The sequence below is a fragment of the Camellia sinensis genome, chromosome 2 (assembly GCF_055761805.1).
Source record: "Camellia sinensis isolate YWXY chromosome 2, ASM5576180v1, whole genome shotgun sequence".
Classification (NCBI taxonomy): domain Eukaryota; kingdom Viridiplantae; phylum Streptophyta; class Magnoliopsida; order Ericales; family Theaceae; genus Camellia; species Camellia sinensis.
Window position 1 is genome coordinate 91,135,307 of NC_138962.1, and position 18,789 is coordinate 91,154,095.

General features: G+C 41.2%; 1 long non-coding RNA gene across 1 annotated transcript; it reads right to left on the reverse strand.

Moving 5' to 3' along the window:
• Positions 1–2,707: 2,707 nt before the first annotated feature.
• On the reverse strand, positions 2,708–3,339 carry LOC145819623 (uncharacterized). Its single transcript, XR_014360384.1, has 2 exons — positions 3,264–3,339; positions 2,708–3,068 (listed from the first exon to the last, which is right to left on the reverse strand). It is a non-coding gene; the product is annotated as an uncharacterized LOC145819623 (long non-coding RNA).
• Positions 3,340–18,789: the final 15,450 nt, after the last annotated feature.

Sequence of the window (18,789 nt, forward strand, 5' to 3'; positions counted from 1 at the left end):
GCAGACAGCATTTTCTAAGCAAAGGGAAGGATTTGATGTGGCAAAAATTATAGTTAGACCCGTGTTTTGGTCACTGAACACTAAGGCCTCGTTTATGAACAAGTTATTTTAGTAATTTTTTAACTTTTTAGTTAAAATATGAGGTAAAAAAAATTTAGTAGGAATAGTTTTTTGATTTTTTAAGAAAAGATGTGCAAAAAGTAGAAAAAAAAAGAAATATTTGACTTTTTGGTATAAGTTATAGATTTCATAATTTTTTTAGTAATTTCTTGATTTTTAGGCTAAAACGGGCATCTGCCAAACGAGGCTTCAATGCCACAAAGATTCTACTTTATAAATTACACCTCATTAATTGTAAACACATATCAAGAAAAGGCTATATTCATGATGCAATAGAGAAAGCAAAACTTGAAATACAACAATGATTCATCCCCCTTTTCCTCCCACCCCCTTTGACCCCCTCTCTCTCTCATTGGTTACATTTTCTTTTTCTTTTTCTTTTTTTTCCTGCTCCTCCATTCACCACCCGCCACGTGGCAAAGGGGGTGAGGGGGTGATCCCCAAAAGGGGGTCCCAAGCATTATCAAATGTAACAATTATAATTAAACAAGACAGAATCTGTTCATAATAGTTTCTTTCATGGCATACAAGTAAAAAAATTTCCTTGAAGGTTACATGTGTCAACTATAGTGCGACACACTTTCTTATCCAAGAAAAGAAACAATAGATATAGTCATAAATTCAAAGTTGATCCATATCATACTAATTTCAAAATAGAATAAAAAAGACTCATACCTTGCAATTTCACTTTCAGCAAATGCATATATATAGAAAATGCATATCTCGTTCCATGTTGATTAGATTTTAATGATTTTATATTAACAGTGGCGATACAGACCCCCTCAGATTCCTACCCCCACACACATGTGGGGGTTGGTGAGTGAGGGAGAAGAAAAAAATATATATATATATATATATTTTTTTTTGACCAATGAATTGGAATAAATAAATATATAAACTTCAACAAATATGACTTTGATAACAACAGTGAAGTGTATATATTAGTAGTGTTACATGCACAAATTAGTATACTAACGAGTGTATCAACACTAGTTATGACATTATTATTGACCTCACTCATTAATTACATTACAAATTTCAAAAACCTCTTAAATTATGTCACATCATCAATTAGTATACTAGTTAGTATATCAATTGGTACATATAGTATTATTCGTATATATTATGTCAAGCATCACAAGAATATTAAATATATGAACAAAGAAGTTATGACATACCTTTCTCCATAATTATAGACAATCAAATTTAATCACCTTTGACAGTTTATGTAGCCTTATTCAAAGACGTTCAACTGGTAAACGAATCAACTTTTGATTACTTCATTAGGACCACTGTTCATCAAATTGGAATTGAATTCCTCCCTTAATTATTTTGTATTTTATCTTCTATTTAATCCCCTTCTATCTCTTGTAATATCGTCTTGAGATTGTTGATGCAAAATTGCTAAAAGTAATGGAAAAAGATAAAATATAAAATAATTAGGATTGTTTCAAAGAGTGTTATAACGCCATTTTCCTTAAGACGATATTTGTCCTCACCAATCCTATTGTATATAGCACACCGGGTTATCCGCGAATTTACCTCCAGAATACAATGAAGCCTAGTCTAAAGACACCGATGTCTGATTGTGTTGTACACAAACGAAATTAGATCCTGAATACTTTTTAATTTTCTAATCTACCAAGTAGAAGAGGAAAATAACAATATGAATCCTTAGAGAGAAAATTCATGAAAATTATGATCAGCAAAAATGAATAAATCACAAGTTTGAAAAATGTACAATTCATTACTAGAAAAGACAGATACAAAACATAGATTGAAAACTTGGATTGAAGAAAAAATAAATATCAATTAAAGCAATGGCATGGCATGGCATGGCAGTCAAAATCTACAAGCAAAAATAAAAAGCTCTATTTCTATATACAAAGCACTATTTTTATGAATTTAAATATTAATTTTAAATTCTTAAAAAATAAGACTGAAACCCCTCCCTAATTCTTCATTATTAGGCCTTTTATTTAACAATCATTTTCTGTTTGTTTTTTAAGGGAAGGGGAGGGGATCGTGGGCCATTCACGGCTGGAAATTAGGCTTTTAGCGGCGTTTAAAAAACGCCGCTATAGGTACCAAAAACGTCGCCAATACTTTTTGTGACGTTTAATACCAAACGCCGATGACGCGGCCGTCGCTATAACTTTATGGCGTTTGGAAAACGTCGCTGTATTAGTATAGGCGGCGTTTTTAAAAACGCCGCCAAATGCCCTGCCCTAACAATACTGTGACGTCAGCATGCTTTTAGCGACGTTTTTAAAACGCCTTCATAGGTTTTTTTAATTTTAAAAATTCCAACCGTTATAGTGGCATTTGAAAAACGCCGTCTTAACTTTTTTTTTTTTTTTGGTTTTGAAATTGTGCTAATTTTATGTGATTGAACTAAAAGAACACCAATAATAAAACTAAATAACACTAATATGAAATAATAACTCCCATTCAAATAACAAATATAGTATTAATTCACTTTCCGATTCAATTTAATATAGCATTAATTTTTCCACAAAATAACATATCCAAAAATTGAATTCACAATTCTCAATCAAAAAATTACTACCTTATATACAACGCCACAAAAGTTAAATCCAATTGAAACATAAAACCAATAAGTACCTTAAAAATGTCTTGGCTTCGAATTTTGGAAGATACATTACAGGGATTTAAAATTATTAGAGAAACTTACTAGAAAAGGCTTATGCCGATGACTATGAATGGCAATATATTAGCTAGAACAAACACAACTAGCTGAGTCCTAATTAATGAATTAGTAATCATTTAGATTATCTAAAGCAATGGCAAATCATTCGCATGCTTATATTAATGTTTCTCCTACGTAAAACATTTTCGGAAAGTGTTAAAAAAAGAATAAAGAACAGGAAATAAACTCGGCCGAAGTTCTGGGTTTTCTCCGCAGCATGCTTTTGATGAGGGCCTGACTGGAAAACAAAAATAGAGTAAGGATTAGATTAAGACACTAATTAAAGGCCACAATATACAAATAAGAACACAATTCCTCACGAGGAAAAATCTAAATTTTCATAGGCATCAAAAATATGCCAAGTTGCAACTTGCATTCATGATTGCATTATAACTTATATATGTATTTATGTGACATTTGTGTATACACTTACCCAAGGACCAAATGTCTGACTTAGAGCCATAAGGTATGTCAGCAAGAAGCTCAGGGCACATATAACTTGGAGTTTCTACAACCTGAGTTACGAAAAAGAAATCTTGAACAATAAAACTAATGCAAATGTTGAAACTTCGAAATCAAAATCATTCTGAGATTGGATCGACCAAATGATGAATCACCGAGCGAAGAAGGTTGAATTGAGTTGAAGGAGCTGAAGGGTTTAGAGAGAGAGAGAGAGAGAGAGAGAGAACGAGTGAGAGATTTGAGGGATCGGTTTCTCTAAGACTCTAGGGTTTCTCAGATTCAAATACGTTGGTGAGAGATTGGAGGGTTTGAAGAGAGAGAGAAACACATTTGGAGGCGCTTTTTAAATGACTTGGATTAATTAAACGGTACCGTTTTAATTAAAATAAAATATGACGTTTATAAAACGTCGTTAAATGTTAAAAATAGTGACGTTTAAAAAAACGCCGTTAAATAAACGCCGTAAAATCATATATTTCCTGTAGTGATTGTTTGTCCCATTGTCATATGCTCTGATTGTCCTACAGAGAACAAGAGAAAACTAGAAGAAAAAGAATTAGAAAAACATATTGATAAACCAATGTCAAGTAAAAGATTGTTATAGGAGTGAGATGTGATTGATTTAGTTTGATTAGTTTAAGGGATTGAATACGACCATTTTCCAAACAAGTAACTAAAAACCAAGAAGCTAAATTAGAAATCAAAACCAATTAACACCCATAAATTAAGTTCCTAAATACATAAAACAAGGTATGAAATTTATATTAACAATTCCACCTTCAAATGTACAAAACCCAAACCTTCTAGATACCTAAATCCCACCCATCTTCCCATCTTGTGTACATGATTGATGGCCATAACAAATTAGGTAAGTGAACAAACTTCAAATAATTTAAATTTATTTGCCAAAATTTAAGGAAATTAGAGAAGAAAAACATTCATATATAAGCCAAGTTCAAGAGTTACAAGAAAGCTTAAAAGAGTTCTAGAACTTCAATTTTGACTAAAATCTATTTGTTTATTATTAAGGGAATCTCTTTTGCTAAGTTCATTTCTGCCCTGTTTGTTTACTGAGAAAAAAAATTTAAACAAAAAAGAGCAAATAAATCAGTTTTTGTCACATAATGTCCCAGTACTTTGGAACCCAAAAACTTACTGTACTCGACTTAACTTGATAAAAGATTTGCTTAGTGGATTTTTTGGGAGTGTTTGGGAAGTCGTGAGTGAGGCTATTTTAGCCTTAAATGAGAAAATAGTCAAAAAGCAACGGCTGCCATTGATTTTCAAAAAAAAAAAAAAAAAAGTCAAAAAGCAATGGCTACTGCAGCAACGCAGCCTACACTGCCACCAACAGTGTAGGCTACAGATAGGTTAAATTACTATATTACCCCTACAAAACAATTTTGAAAAAAATAAAGTCAGGGATAAATTTGTCATTTCAATTTAAACATCATTTCAAACACATTTTTCAATACAACAATCAACTCAAAAATTTAACCCAACTTCCCAAACACACAAACTTAAATAGCCTATTAAAATAGCTAAAAAATCAAAAAACCGACTAAAATAGCCACTTGCCAAACGAGACCTTTTTTTTTTTTTTTTCTTCCAGATTTTCTTTGTTTTTCACTTTTTCTTAGGACACCATAAAGCATAAGATCCAAATTCCAAAGTTATATTCCCTCTATCTTTTCCGCCATTTTTCTAGCTACCAAACAGATTTTAATCACTTCAACACCACAAATTTCAAGTGCCATTAACTAGATTCGATAAAAACTTCAAAATTACGAACAAATTTCCTGAGAAACACAGTTTTCTTGGATCCCAAACAACAAATATCATTAACCATGAGAGGGTAATTTATACTTATAAATTGGGCCGAGCAGGGTAATGGGCCGTTACGGGCCACGTTACGAAGGACTGGGTAAAAAGGCCATGAAGTTACTCTGGCCCAAGAGAGGCCATGAAGTTACTCCAGCCCAAGAGAGATATAAAGTTACTCCAGCCCAAGAGAGATATAAAGTTACTCTGGTCCGAAAGAATCTTGAGGTTACTCCGGTCTAAAGGAAGCTTTGAACATAGCTCGATTGTCGTACTCAAAGTTAGCCCGGTCTTGGCTTATCGAGGTTATCTCAGCCAGAACCTTGCTATTTGATAGCTTGGTCTGATCACACCATGGTTGGCACTAGGAGAAACCTGGGTAAGAGAAATGAATGGAAGAGCCGAACTAAAGTTAGCTCGGTCTAGTCTGCGGCTTAGCATAGGCCATGCTTACCTCGGTCATAGTGGAATCCGACCATGGTAAAACCATCTCACTTGGTTTAAGCAGTGAGGAGGGTGTTGAAGGATAATCATTATCTTTCAGGAGTATGAATCCTAAGAGGACTCTACATGGAGGAGTAAGAGTCCTACTTGGATTGTGCCACACGGAACCTATAAAAGCTCACAAATATCACCTATGGGGAGATAACACAACTTTGATACACAGAACTTTTTGTCTACTTGTCTATTTTGCTGACTTAGGCATCGGAGGGGTTTTTGGCACACACCCGCCGGCTAGCTCACGTTTGTGTTTTCAGGAAGTAAAGCGACGACGTTTGGAGAAGCGCAGACTTGATCAACAGGATTATACAAGAAGGTTTATTTCTTTCCCGTACAATTGGCGCCGTCTGTGGGAATTCAGACAAGAACAAAACCTCTTAATCAAGCTTCTCCTTTATAGAAGCAATGGCGCACAACGAAGATTTGCCGCAGTCCGCCATCGACGGACAAACACCAGAGGGGGGTGCAAGGTGCGAAGGCCTACCTTCTATCCCTTCCATGGCGGACTTAGAGCCACAGCGACAAAATCCCAGGAGGGATACAAGGGGGAGGAGGCGGACTAACAGCCCCCGTCACTCTCGTTCACGAAGTCCAGACAGACAAAGGCAGAGGATTGATCCTCAAGTTCTGGAGGACTGCGTAAAGGAGTAAGATGAATTAATAAGGCAGATGGCGACGGACATGGAGGCCATGATGCGCCAGATAAAGGGAAAATGAGTGGTGACAGGAGAGGGGCGCAAAAGTAAAACACCCCATCGCCGCTCAGAAGACTGTAGAAGGTATTCCACACCATCGCAAACAGAAAGTAGGAGTCTCAGGACAGGCGATACTCAATCCAAAACCTCCAGAACTCGTTTCTCTAGGTCTGAGAGAACGAGATCATTGAGGTCTTACACAGAGGGAAGTACCTATCGACCCTCGCGCTCGCACTAGACATCATCCAGGCAAACGGAGTTGCCCAAATCATCCGATTTGCGGATCATGCTGGAAGAAATGGCACGATTGAAGGAAGATACTAGGGCGCGCGACCCTCGCAAGGTATCTGCCCTTCAGCGGTTAGCTCCTCGGACGCATGGAGGCGTCGAAGTTGGAATGCCATTATCGCACCCTGCCTACGAACCAACGGACAAAGCATTAGCAAGGCTGCAGACCTCGCCGTTCGTTCCGACAATAGAAAACGCGCCCCTACCTTCAGGCTTCCTTCAGCCCAAATTTACCACGTACAAGGAGAAGACGGACCCCTATATACACCCAAGCCACTTCCGTCAGGTTATTGCGGTATATCGGCGAAACGAGGCTTTGATGTGCATCCTCTTCCCATCAAGCCTTGGTGATCTAGGTTTAACTTGGTTCGAAAAACTTCCAGAAGGCAGCATAGCCTCCTGGGCACAATTGACGGAGGCGTTCGTCACAAGGTTCAGAACAAACACCAAAACTCCGGTGGAGATTGACCAGTTACTCTCCATCGACATGGGCGAAAAGGAGACACTAAGATCCTACAATAGTCGCTACTGGGAGACATTCAACCAGATTGGGGACTGTCCCACAAATCTCGCCATTGCACAGTACAAAAGAGGCCTTTCAGTCGGAAACAGACTAAGGGACTCAATCACCATGACACTGCCCCTCACCATGGAGGCCTTGATGGAAAGCGTGCATCAGCACATCAGGGTGGAAGAGGATGGCGCCTGTGCTAAGGTAAATTCTGGCACGACTATAGTTCCAGATAAAAAGACCACAGCAAAGATCAACGCGGTAGAACGTCCAAACAAAAACAGACGAGGCAAGTGGGACAACGGAGAAGACCAGGATAAAAGATGCTTGAGAATCCGTACTGCCATAACCACGGTATTCAAGAAGCCGATCTATCGGATTTTGAGTGAAATACGCGATGAACCTTTCGTTAGATGGCGAGCTAAGCTAGGAGAAGCACAGAAAGACTACAACGAAAGGTCACGATCCTTCCACAAAGAAAAGGGGCACGCACTGAAAATTGTATGCCATTGAGACAGCATCTGGAGGAGTTGGTGGCAGCCGGTCACTTAGATAAATACATTGAAGGAGGGACGCAACCAGCCCCCCAGGACCACAATAACCCCAATGGAATGCCAATTGACGCCCCACCTCAAGGTGTGATCAATGTAATACATGGGGTATTCGAACCTGAGCGTGTATGCGAGCTCAGAGGATCGATCAAGAAGGCTGAGCACTTAAGGGAGGTACTAAGTGCCCAACCTACCATCAAAAAGGGGAGAACAGAGGCCACGAACATCATGTCCTTTTCAGACAAGGACTTGGAGAGAACATATTGCCCTCACAACAATGCACTAGTCATCACCCTCCGCATCAAGGACTATGACGTCAAGCGAATTCTGATAGACCAAGGTAGCTCATGTGAGATAATGTACTACGACACCTTCAAATAACTGAAATTGGAGGACAAAGACCTGGCACCAGCTGTATCCCCCCTGATTGGATTCAACTCAATGCCAGAATGGCCAGTCGGCAAAATCATTCTTCCAGTCAGGGCAGGAAGCGTGACAAAACAAGTGGAATTTTGGGTATTGAAAGTCCCTTCCACTTACAACATAATCTTGGGGAAAACATGGCTTCATGCCATGAAATCAATAGCATCATCCTACCATCAAGTAATGCGGTTCCCCAACGAAACTGGAGTAATTGAAGAGGTCTTTGGAGACCAGCTTATGTCCAAGCAATGCTTTGTCACGGCTAATGGCAGCCGCGCTGCCAAGGGATATGTTCATTCAGTGGAAGAACCTGAGAGTAATGAACTATTCGCAGATGTCAGCAGAGCAGCTGATCAAAAAGCGGTGAAAGATTAAAATAGATGAAAAGAACCCGGATAAGTTCTTTTTGCTCGGTTCGTCGTTGTCCAGCACTAAGAGATTAGAGGTCTTGGAATTCTTTACCTCTAACATTGAAGTGTTCGCCTGGACGCCCTACGACATGCCAGGCATTGATCAAAACTTCATCTGTCACCAACTCAATGTCCACCCATCTGCTAGACCAATCATTCAGCGCACTCGCAGATCGGCACTCCACCACGCCGAGATAGTGGCAAAAGAGGTGGGAAATCTGTTAGAGGCAGGAGCTATCAGAGAGGTGCACTACCCCAGATGGATTTCCAACACAGTCGTGGTACCAAAGAAGAATGGCAAATGGCGTGTCTGCGTCGACTATAAGACAGTCAACAAAGCATGCCCAAAGGACAGCTTCCCCCTATCACGGATAGATCAATTGGTAGACCTAACAGCGGGGCACAACCGGCTTAGCTTTTTGGATACATACAAAGGCTACCATCAGATTGTCATGTACGAACCAGACCAGGAGGTCACGTTCTTTACCATCCCAAGAGGACTGTATTGCTATAAGGTCTTGCCCTTTGGCCTAAAGAACGCAAGGGCAACATTTTAGAGAATGGTCACCAAGATGTTTGAGCCGTTGTTAGGCAGAACAATGGAGGCTTACATCGACGACATGGTGGTCAAAATCAAGGACGAGAACGACCATCTAAGGGACCTAGGTGAGATGTTCCAGATTCTGAAGAAACACAAGTTGCGCCTTAATGCATCTAAGTGCGCGTTCGGTGTAGGATCTGGCAAATTCCTAGGCTTCTTGGTGACCAACCGAGGTATAGAGGCAGACCCCTCCCAAATCAAAGCTATTCAGGATCTGGAGAGGCCTAACTCAGTAAAAGAGATACAGCATCTCACCGGCATGGCTGCTGCACTCAACCGATTCATTAGCTGGTCGTCAGACAAACTACGACCATTTTTTCAAGCATTAAAAGCCAAGTTCGAGTGGGACGAAGAATGGGACCGCGCTCTGGAAAGCTTAAAAGAATACACGTCTTCTCCACCACTGCTAGTCACCCCAATACCTGGAGAAGAACTCTTCCTATACTTGACAGTCTCTCAGCATACAATTAGCGCAGTGTTGGTTCGCGCGGAAGGAATCCAGCATCTGCCCATCTATTATGTCAGCAAGACGTTGCTAGGTGCCGAAACAAGGTATTTGCCACTAGAAAAACTGGCATTGGCCTTGATGATGGCCTCAAGAAAGTTGTCACACTACTTTCACACCCACATTATAGTCGTCCTCACAGCTTTCCCATTAAAAGCTTTGTTTGAGAGGGAAAACTTTTCTGGGCGAATCTTGAAGTGGGCAGTGGAGTTGGGACAATTCGACATCAAGTTCCAACCCAGAACCGCAATAAAGGCCCAAGCTTTGGCAGACTTTGTCGCAGAATTCACCCCAGGAAGTCATCATATCTGCCCAGTCGACCTGACTGATACAACCAAACCAGGGATAAAAGTTGACGCCGAAATAGCGCAACCCCTGGTGCAAAATATTCAGTCAGACCCCAAGGCAGACCAGAATAAAGACAACAAGGAAGAAGCGAACCAAGCCACACTGAGCCAAGACTCACCAACAAATAAAGACTTGACACAATCAGATAGCAAGGGGTAGACAGCAAGTATGGACCTTGAAGAAAACACCAGCAACATTCTTGACCCCGGGACATCATCTAACCCTTCCAGTTGCTGGAAGTTGTTCGTTGGTGAAATGTGGAAGCTCTTTGTGGATGGAGCATCCAACCGGCATGGTGCAGGACTTGGCATAGTCCTCATCTCACCAAACGGCCTGGTTGTGGAGCAAGCAATCAACCTTGGCTTCCCAGCATCAAACAACGAAGCGGAGTATGAAGCACTTCTTGCAGGACTCAAATCAACATTCTACATGAAAGCCACCGAATTAATGGTCTACAGCGACTCACAGCTGGTGGTAAACCAAATTTCTGGCGACTATGAAACAAAAGATGACAGAATGGCCAAGTACCAAGAATTGGTCAGAACAGAGATCAAGAAATTTGAAGTAGTAAGGATAAAACAGATTGGCAGGGAGGAAAACAGCAGAGCAGACGAACTAGCAGGCTTTGCATCAATGGCAGATACATCCATCCCTCACCCACTACTAATTGACTACCTACCGAGACCAAGCATTGAAGACCCCGAAGTAGAAAATATATGTTGCGCCGAATTAGGCCCCTCATGGATGGATCCCATCATACTGTTCTTAAAAGACGGCGTCTTACCGGAAGACAAGAAAGAAGCCAACAAAATTAGAGCAAAGTCGCAGCGATTTTGGCTCTCCCCATCTATGGCATTGTACAAAAAGTCATTCTCAGGACCTTATCTAAAGTGTGTCCACCCCAGTAAAGTAGAAGCATTCTTGTTCGAAATACATGAAGGGGCGTGCGGAAGCCACCAAGGAGGAAGATCATTAGCTTACAGAGTCATTTCGCAAGGATACTGGTGGCCATACATGCAAGTAGACTCAGAGAAGTATGTGAAGAAATGCGAGAAATGTCAGAAGTTCGCACATCAAATACATCAGCCGGCCAGAGAACTCCTACCATTGACCAGCCCATGGCCCTTTGCAATGTGGGGCTTGGACATAGTAGGACCACTTCCAACAGCGCCCGGAAATAAGAAGTTCTTTCTCGCAGCAACAGACTACTTCACAAAGTAGGTGGAAGCAGAAGCATTGGCATCAATCAAGGAAAAACATGTGAAGAAGTTCGTCTGGTAGAATATCATTACTCGATTTGGCATACCTAAAGCCCTAATATCAGACAACGGCACCCAGTTTGATGGCAAAATCTTTAGAAGCTTTTGTGAAGAATACAAGATAGAATTCTACAATTCTACACCAGCATATCCTCAAGCAAATGGCCAAGCTGAAGCATCAAACAAGGTCATCATGGATGGATTAATGAAAAGGCTAGAGAAGGCAAAAGGCAAGTGGGCAGAGGAACTTCCTCATGTTTTATGGGCTTACCGCACCACACCTCGACGATCAACAGGAGAAACACCATTCTCCTTAGCCTACGGCATGGAAGCAGTAATCCCACTGGAAGTTGGCCTTCCTACAATTAGAAGCGAAAATTTTGATCCAGACTTAAATGGAGAAACCATAGCATTGGACCTCAACCTCGCCGAAGAAAGAAGAGAAAGAGCACTGGTTCACATTGCCTCATACCACAAGAGTTATCCAGGAAATACAACAAAACAGTGCATCCAAGGCAATTCAAGATCGGAGATTGGGTGCTGCGCAAAGTGATGGGAAACACCTTAGTACTAGGAGATGGCAAGTTAGGGCCTAATTGGAAAGGACCTTACAAAGTGGTCGGATTAGCTGGCAAAGGGGCATACCACCTGGAAGGTGAGGACGGCAAAGCTATTCTTAGGCCATGGAATACTGCCAATCTCAAACTATTTTATTTTTAGTTTTTTTTTTTTAAAAATATATGTAATTTTCCTTTTTCTTAATAAAACAAAGTCGATTCTTTTCAGCATAGTTGTTTTTTTTAAAAGATTGTATTAAGAAGTTAAGGACATCAAAAGCAAGGTTGGCTGGAAAAACCAATCTATAGGTTGGCTGGAAAAACCAACACCCTTCCTAAGCCCAGGATAAGGATCCAGGCTGCAGGACGTTTGGTCGGAATAACCAAACACTTTACTTTAGGTTGGCTGGAAAAACCAATCTGAAGGTTGGCTGAAAAAACCAACACCCCTCCTAAGCCCAGGATAAGGATCCAGGCTGCAGGACGTTTGGTCGGAATAACCAAACATTTTATTCTAAATTGGCAGGAATAACCAATTTAGTGGTTGGCTAGATTAAACCAACTTTTCGTACTCTTTAGCCGAAATAGGGACATCAGCTAAAGAGTGGTTGGCTGGATTAAACCAACTCTTGATACTTTTTAGCCATAGTAAGAACATCGGCTAAAGAGTGGTTGGCTGGATTAAACCAACTCTTGATACTCTTTAGCCGAAGAAAGGACATCGGCTAAAGAGTGGTTAGCTGGATTAAACCAACTCTTAACACTCTTTAGCCGAAGAAAGAACATCGGCTAAAAAGTGGTTGGCTGGATTAAACCAACTCTTAATATTCTTTAGCCGAAGAAAGGACAACGGCTAAAGAGTGGTTGGCTGGACTAAACCAACTCTTCGTACTCTTTAGTCGAAGTAAGAACATCGGCTAAAGAAATAAGGACATCAGCTAAAGAGTGGTTGGCTGGATTAAACCAACTCTTGATACTCTTTAGCCATAGTAAGAACATCGGCTAAAGAGTGGTTGGCTGGATTAAACCAACTCTTGATACTTTTTAGCCGAAGAAAGGACATCGACTAAAGAGTGGTTGGCTGGATTAAACCAACTCTTAACACTCTTTAGCCGAAGAAAGAACATCGGCTAAAGAGTGGTTGGCTGGATTAAACCAACTCTTAGTACTCTTTAGCCGAAGTAAGAACATCGGCTAAAGAAGTAAGAACATCGACCAAAAGTAGTTGGCTGGATTAAACCAACTCTTAGTACTCTTTAGCCGAAGTAAGGACATCGGCTAAAGAGTGGTTGGCTGGACTAAACCAACTCTTAGTACTCTTTAGCCGAAGTAAGGACATCGGCTAATTCAGCTAAAGAGTGGTTGGCTGGTAAAAACCAACTTAGAAGTTGACTGGATTAAACCAACTCTTGGTACTCTTCAGCCGAAGTAAGTATATCGGCTAAAGAGTGGTTGGCTAGTAAGCTCAGTCAGATTGCTCAGCTAAGACCGGAATAAAGTATCTCGGCCACAAATATTGTGTTTCAAGTTGCAGTTAGAAAGCAAGCACAAACAGGAATGCAAACCGAGATAACAGTTGGAGCAATAGATTTCATTGAAAAGTCATTACAGGTACAAGCATACAGATCAAACCGGAATAAGTGTTGAGCAGAAAAGATGATTTTCATTGATCAAATTCAAAACAAGTACAAAGGAGGGGCCACAGCCCGGTTACAAGAGCAAAAAAAAAAAGAAAAAGAAGAACATACAAAATCAGTTAAAAAGATCGTCCAGATCAGCATCCAACTCAACTCTGAGTCCGGTCTCAGCAGGAAGTTTGGTTGTAGCCAGAACTCGGTTGGGCTCGGTTGAAACAAGCTCCTCTGGGTTCGGCTCAGCTGGAGACACGACTATAGCATCAGGTGCTGGGGGATTGGAGATCGCTGGAATTGGAGGAGTAGGCTGGCGACCAGGCTGGGAGTCGTCTTCAGAAGAAGAGCCTTCATCTCCACCTTCTTCAAGAAATTGCTTCTGAAGGTCGGCAACATACTCCGCTAGTGAGGCCGGAAAGAAATACTGAGAAGCATTGTAGATTTCGGTTTTAGGCCGCAACCGAGCTGCTCCACTGCACCTCTCCAACCGCACTTGAAGAACAAATCCTTTGCTGCTTCACATTGTTTAATATAAAGGGCTTCGCCCTCCTTGAAACCCCGAAGCTCGGCGTCTTCTGTCTTCTTCTTCAGCTCTGTTATCTCGGCGTCCTTCTTACCTTCGAGCTTGACTAGCTCACGAAGGTACTTGTCCTTCATCACAGCTAGGGCCTTCTGTTTGTCTGCATCGACCGAGGTAACTAGTGCGGTCAGACGAGCTACCTCGGCCTCTAGCTCGGTCGTTTCTGGTAGGACTCCTTCAGTTCGGTTGTTTTTGCTTCAACCTCTGCTATGGCTTGCCTTGCTGTGCTCCTGAGCTCTAACACATTTTTATGCGCAATTTGGCCCTTTTGCACGGCTTGAAAAAAAAACTAATGTCAAAACCGAACAGAAAGTTGGTGATATTTAGAAAGACAAGATGAACAACTCACCAGGATCATGGATTTCGTGGCCGAGCGGATGGCCTTTAGCTCGGTCAAGTTCTTGTGGTGCTCCATGTCAGCTGGGAGGCACACACTCTTGGCAAGGTTGAAAGCCATCAGATGGTCTTTTTCAGCGACAACTGAATCAGTATCCTGAATATCACGGTTCTGGAAAGTCAGTTTGGGTGCCCACTTGGAAGAGCTGGCTCGGTCGGCATGTTCCGGTTGCGAGCTCGGTGGTGGGCTTGGTGGCAGAGTGGTTTCGTCTTCATCAATTAAGCGTTGTTCGGTCTGGGTAGTACGGGCGCGCTTAGTTCGGTGTGATGAAGAAGGTTGTTGAGATAGAAGGGCCACCACTGTTTCTTGTGATTGGTTTGGTGGTGGTACCTCGGCCCTGTTTGTCTCGGTCAAGAGAGCCCTGACTCTGTTCCTTTTGGCCATCTCTTCTTCAGCAGTCAATGGGATTAGTATAATTTGTGGCAAGGTTGGGTCTGGTTCGGGGGCGTCCTCTAACAAAAAGTTAGTTACTCTGGCTTTTCGGCGGCCGCTGTATCTGTATGTCGGTTCGAAATTTAGAAGTTTGGCCCAACTTCTTTCTGGAAAACGTAGTGCGGCGCGGATAGTGTTCAGGTTGGGGTAACTGTACAAGGATTGAAGATGGGCTGAATCTGCATAAAGAAGACAAACTGTTAGTTCGGTTCAGGAGCAGGTAACCGAAATAAAACAAAGCATGCCAACAAACCGAAGTAATTATACCAGGTTCTCCTTTATTCTAGTTTATACTTCGGCCAGAGATCTGGGCTTACTAGTCTTCAAAATTGCTAGACACCCAGAAAAAGTCATCATCATTCAAGTCTTTGTCCGGTGTGTCTTTTATCATTTTTTCTCGGCGGCGGCGTATTCTAAGATAGTAAACCCAGTCGTCTTCTTTTGACCCTATGGAGTATTGATGGAACAGTTCGGCTAAGCCGAGGTTAATGCCAGCACGGCGGTTTAGCTCGGCTATGCCCATTACTAGGCGGTATGAGTTGGTGGAAAGCTGGGTTGGGCATATTCTCGTTTGCCTAAGGAATTCACAAATTAAGGGTTGGACTGGAAATCTTAGTCCGGTTTCTATTATTGATAAAAGGGTAAAGGGTACAAAGCCCTGGTTTCCCCAAGATATAACATCTTTTTTGGCTAAGGTTAGGTGGACATCGTCAGGGATGTTATAATCCCTTCGGAATTCGGCCATGCCACCTGGTGTTTCTATTAAAAACCTATATTTATCCATTTACTCCTAAGTTATGTATAAATAATGCTTGGTGCTAGCTCGGTTGGAAAATGTTGCTGTTTAGCTCGGTTGAGCGATCAAAAAGAGTGCCTGGGCAACCTAAGTCTGCAAAGTGAAAAAACAGAAGTGTTAAGCACAGATCTGTAGACCGTGCTACAAAGTAAAAACAAGTTAAGTCCAACTTCGGCTTTGTGAAATGTTGCAGGTCCTATCTCGGTTTCAGTAAGCTGCTTGGCAGCTCGGTTGGGGCAAGTGATTTGTTAGATCGGTTGAAATTCTAGGAGCAACTTTCTTAGTTCGGTCTGAACTAAGAGTGCTAGTTTAGCCCCAAGATAGTTCGGTCGGAATTAAGGCCTTCAAACACACTCAGTGCAGACTTAGTTCGGTTTGTTATCTCGGCTAAGATAAACCAAAAGATGGTTTTTTGACTTGTTAAAACTACTGGTACAAGTGTTGGTTCGGTTGAATGGTCTGGCTAGACTTACACATAGCATAAACAGTATCCTAGTCCGGTTGCATTATGATTTTGGATCGAAAACCAGTGTTCTACAGGGTATTACATGTATTCGAGTGTTCTATTGCTAAGTTTTTCCAGAAACATACGAATCAAGTAGAAAGAAAGAGTGTGTTTTGCAAAACCACACAAAACAAGATACAATGGATTGAACAAATACGAAAACAAGAAAAATAAAACAGATTTATAATGCTTACCTGATGAAGATTGAACAGCCTAGAGGATGGGAGCACATGGCAGCAGCAAAACACGAGCTTCACAGCTGCAAGGTTGAAGGACAATGGAGGTTAGAAGAGAGAAAGAAGGAGATGAGTAGTGATTCAAAATAGCAAGGGTTTATTTTGTGTAAATGAAAGGACGAAAAGGTGGGGAACTGTTCAAAAAACGCGAGGTACGAGGGCGGCGTGACAGCTGCCTTCAGCCAATAAGAGCATGCCACGTGTCCATGAAATAAGAAGCGTTTCAGTTGCTGTGATTGAAGAGACGTTTTGACCGGACAGGTGCAATCCGGAGTGAATTTAGCTCGGCTGGAAAGGCTAAGATGGTTTTTTAGCCCGGCTGGAAAGGCTAAAAAGGTTTTTTACCCGGCTGGAACGGCTAAATGATTTTAGCTCGGTTGGAATTCTGAAATTTTTTAGCTCGGCTGGTAACGGGTAATCCCTTTCATGCTACGCAGATGGAATTAAGGGGAAATTGAGAGGGTAATTTATACTTATAAATTGGGCCGAGCTGGGTAATGGGCCATTACGGGCCACGTTACGAAGGACTGGGTAAAAAGGCCATGAAGTTACTCCGGCCCAAGAGAGGCCATGAAGTTACTCCGGCCCAAGAGAGGTGTAAAGTTACTCCAGCCCAAGAGATGTATAAAGTTACTCCGGTCCGAAAGAATCTTGAGGTTACTCCGGTCTAAAGGAAGCTTTGAACATAGCTCGATTGTCGTACTCAAAGTTAGCCCGGTCTTGGCTTATCGAGGTTATCTCAGCCAGAACCTTGCTATTTGATAGCTCGGTCTGATCACACCATGGTTGGCACTAGGAGAAACCTGGGTAAGAGCAATGAATGGAAGAGCCGTACTAAAGTTAGCTCGGTCTAGTCTGCGGCTTAGCATAGGCCATGCTTACCTCGGTCATAGTAGAATCCGACCATGGTAAAACCATCTCACTTGGTTTAAGCAGTGAGGAGGGTGTTGAATGATAAGCATTATCTTTCAGGAGTATGAATCCTAGGAGGACTCTATATGGAGGAGTAAGAGTCCTACTTGGATTGTGCCACACAGAACCTATAAAAGCTCACAAATATCACCTATGGGGAGATAACACAACTTTGATACACAGAACTTTTTGTCTACTTGTCTATTTTGCTGACTTAGGCATCGGAGGGGTTTCCGGCACACACCCGCCGGCTAGCTTACATTTGTGTTTTCAAGAAGTAAAACGACGACGTTTGGAGAAACGCGGACTTGATCAACAGGATTATACGAGAAGGTTTATTTATTTCCCGTACAAACCATATAAAAATTTGATAAAATTCAAAATCAAGCAATAACAAATCCCAATCAAATTGCAACCGAATTCACAAAATAAAATATAAGTTGAAATAACGGTTCGTACACAGCTGAAAAAACACATTCAAGACTCAAAAGTCAGAAAAAAAAAAAAAAAACATTTCACTCAAAAAACAAACTAATAAAACAACAATCAAAACGTATTTCAAAGAACAAACAGAGTTTCGGGATCAACTCGGTGAGATTCATTGTGTGTCACTCTCATGAAGGCTTGATTATTATATTTCATAATATACTCATCATCTTTATAGCCCAAAAGATTACCGTTCAATCCACAATCATTCCTCAACCAACTCAAATGCATATATGGCAAAACAAACAACACCCAACAATCAAAATAAAGAGATGCATTGCACATTTTGGGGAAAATAAAAGGGAGAGCAGATAAGAGAAGAGACTGTAGAAAGCGATCAAATATATATATATATATAGAGAGAGAGAGAGAGAGAGAGGAGAGAAGAGAGGAGAAGAGAAGAAAAGAGAAGAGGGCAGCGACCATTGCCAGTGCAGTCGCGATCAGCGTTAATCAGAGCATCAAAACTATAGCTAAAACCACGGAAATGAATACAGAAATCTCACATATACAATTCATGAAAAGAGTGACTTTGAAGAATCAAAATCAAACCTTGGAAGATGGTAATGATCATCATCATCGACAACCTTCAAGAGAATCTTCTACAGTTCAGACGAAGAACAGAAGAGAGAGAGAGATGAATAGGCAACGCCACTGCCAGTGCAGTCAGCGACACGAGAGAGAGAGAGAGAGAGAGAGAGAGAGAGAGAAGAAGAAGAAGAAGAAGAGAAGACATACACCTGTGCCATTTGAGGTCGCGAGAGTGAGAGAATGAGAGAATGGCGCTTCAACCATGCTACTTGCAATGCAATGGTAGAGTTGTATCTTGAATTAATCGAACGGTTTAGATTTGGGTGGAAAAAGAAAATTTGAATTTGTTTTATTATTTTTAAATAGTTAAATATGAATTGTTGGATCAATTCAAAGTACATCTCTGTCATTACAAGTAAAGAGCACATGGAGAGAATCTCAATTCTTCTTAGAGAGTCAAATTATGAAGATAACATGACTACGGGAGATTCTTATAATCCATTAATAGAAAAAATAAAAAA